Source organism: Cheilinus undulatus, linkage group 11 (genome assembly GCF_018320785.1).
Source record: "Cheilinus undulatus linkage group 11, ASM1832078v1, whole genome shotgun sequence".
Classification (NCBI taxonomy): Eukaryota; Metazoa; Chordata; class Actinopteri; order Labriformes; family Labridae; genus Cheilinus; species Cheilinus undulatus.
Window position 1 is genome coordinate 31,103,674 of NC_054875.1, and position 3,304 is coordinate 31,106,977.

A 3,304-nucleotide genomic window follows, 5' to 3' on the forward strand; every position below is an offset into this window, starting at 1 on the left:
TTTGTTTCTTCTATCAAATTTTAATTGTGCCTTTGAAGACTTGACATTCAATAAGCTGCTGTAGCCGGGGAATCTTGAATATATGTTGCCCTTAAAAGTAAGAAAAATTGTACATTTTACAGTCAAGTAGCAGAAATTCAACATTTTGGTCATTTTTATGCATGTAACTCTTGAGGTGAGCCTGTCAGAAAATATTTTGTTGCCTTCTTTTTCTGCTTTAAACAAATTTCATTTGACTCAACACATGAAATATTTAAGGTAAAAGGCAGAAGAACTGGACAGCAGGATAAAACTTGCACAAGCAGACTCCGACATATTGACAGATAAGAAAACTAAGAAACGAAGAGGCTGAAGCATGATAAGAGGTTAAACTGACACCAAAATAAAAAAAAAAACATTATGCACCTTAGCTTTTTAGAGACATTTTACCTTCTTCTGTTAAATCAGATACTGTGATGCTGGGCCGCCCACAGATTTGGCTGGACCCCAGACAGACTCAGTGTACGGGCCCTCCACCAGTTGTGACTTACCGATAGTATCAATCCATGTGTGTTGGATCAATGGCATTGATGCTGGCTAACAGTAAGTTCATTTCAGAGCTGGAAATTGTGTCAAACTATTATTGGGTTCTGATGTTGAAATTATTTTCTTTGTAACGTTATATTAACCCCTTTTAACCTGTTTTCCTCCCATTTTTGCCACAATTTTTTGACAGTTCTCAACTATTTTGCACAAGTTCTGGCAATTTATTGTCCTCCATAAAAACACTTAACCCAGCAAGTGTAGCTTACATAGCTCCATTAGCTGTGTAAGCTACATGGATAAGCTAGCTAACAGAGCTATGTAGCTCACATAGCTTAAGCTAAGCCTCACAAGAAGGTAAGTAAGTTAGGTATTTGTTATCTACATAGCTAAGTTAGCTTTAGCTGTGTTTGCTGAAGCTCATATTGCTAAAGCTAACATAGCTACAGATAACATAACTACGTAGTTAACGGAGCAAAAGTAAGCACAAGGAGCAGCTACATAATATACATATCTACATATTACGTTTGCTTAAGCTTACTTTTCTAAAGCTAACTAAAAGCTACATTGGTTTATGTACTAGCATTTATTACGTAACTATCTTTATTACGTAACTGTTAGCTTTAGCTAAAGCTTAAGTAAGCCACTATTAGTGTAACTACTTCTAGAGCAGGTCTATACATAGTTTAACTCCGGATTAGACCTTTGACCTTTTTTTCCTATTTTATTTATGTAATGTTGCTTTTTCTGTAATGTGTGAACCGTGGGCATTTCATGAATTTCACTGCCAGACTTTATTTATGTAAGAAGTTAAATTAAAAAAGAAAAAGGAACTACAACTGTAAATACATTGTACCGGCAAATTACGGCATTTGTTTCTAAGATATATCATGTCTAAGATGAATGGCCTGCTGCCAGACCCCTCTCAGAATTTCAGTTATCTGCTGCAAATGGTGACGTTAATGGTTGTGGAAAAAGTGGACTGTAACTGCTGAGCTCTGTGGCGATAAAAGTTGCCACCACTTGCCTCGAGATCAGCCAGTGGAAATTAAAAACAGTCACAGTAGATGGTTTCAACCCTGGAAAGGACAGCCACCATGCATATTTTAAACAAAAAACAAAAATAAGAATTTAAATACTTATAGCTCAAATGTCAAGATTCGGAACCCAACTGATCAATACTACTAAATAACTATGCATAGGTTTTCATCTACTGTAGTTTCTCTTTGAATATGTCAAATAATACCACTAGCAATATCAAATATAATCCTTATGTTTGGTCCTTAACCAAAATAGATAAATAGCTAAATGGAAAATTATGTAACTACACAAGAAAGTGTAGCTTCATTATGGATTTATCTATCCTGATGAGTATCTTTATTCTCTTTGGGACTAGAAGACAATCATGCAATCCTGTTCGAACAAAGTGTCCTCTCGCTGTCCTCATTTAGCCTTTTTTAACTACAAGTAAAACAGCTAAACTATTCTATGACTGTTTTTAAATGTCTCCTAATGCTCAAATTGAACATTTCCACACCAGATCGTAATCCTGGCTAACTCTTGATACCCCACTGGACTGGAACTGCCTTCAAGTACTTGGCAGCAAATGACATGAATTAATTATAGAGGACTTTTACTCATGAAAGAGCAGTCCAATTGGATGAGTTTAAACCTTTACTCTTGGACATTTTGTTTCTGTTTGGTTGGTGTTGGCTTGTGTGTTTGTGACTAATCTCAGTCCTAATTCTCTTTTAAACCTGTTTATTTAATTCTGTAAAGTTTCTAGTAATAAGCATATTCTTTTGACAGTGAGACTTAACAGCAAGACATGCAATTACTGATATCTCCTAAGAGTCTTCTAGTGAGAGAAAGGAAAAAAAATCCAGGAGAGAAACTGGAGATAAAATGTGCATTTATGTCATGTTAAGAAGCTAACATGCCTACAAAAGCTGCAGTAACACATTTAAATTCTCACTAAACAAGTTTATATGCATCAAATTCCCCTCTAAGTGACACTATGCCGCTCTCTTGATTGTTGAATTAAGCATGCCTGGATTTACACTCGCATTTTCCTGTGGCTTCCTCCAAAGTTAATAATAGAACCAATTTAAATAGTCTCCAGAACCACACTGAGACGCATCAAGTCTTTTTAATTGTGCATTTTCTGTGCAGGCACATGAGTGTCCATGTGTGCAGAGATTACTTCAACAGGGAGCAGAGTGTGCATGAAATATACGATTCAGAGGTGTGTAAAAAAATAAGAATGTGTGTTGAGGGAAGGTGATGGATGAGCCAGTAAGACACGCTTCTTATTACCTCCTCGGCTGGCTCTTATTGTCTGCTGGCTTTGGGACTGTGGAAACAGATAGCAGCTCTCACTGTGTTAGGCAGTCCCTGTTTGCATTGGACCGGTGTCTCATCCTTACAGTGCTGCTGCTTCAGAGCATGAGCTAAATGTAGCCACTGCTCTGCTTTAGCTTTACCAGTTATATATTTGTGCACAAGGCCTTTTATATGGCTAAAAATATCCCATAGACAAGGTTTAACCATTTGTACAGAGCTTAAAATGTGTCATATAATATTTTCCCTGAAATGTTTATTAGCTGGGGTGCATATTTAGCTTACAAACGCCCCACACTCCTCCAGCTCTATGTATGTGATTGGAACACCGCCCACAGTGTTCCACTTGAAGTAATAGACAGATGGGAGTCAGTCATAGCGTCGCTGTGATGGAGAGAAATTACCCTGCTGAAAACTGCCCTCCCTCCTACACCACATCAAA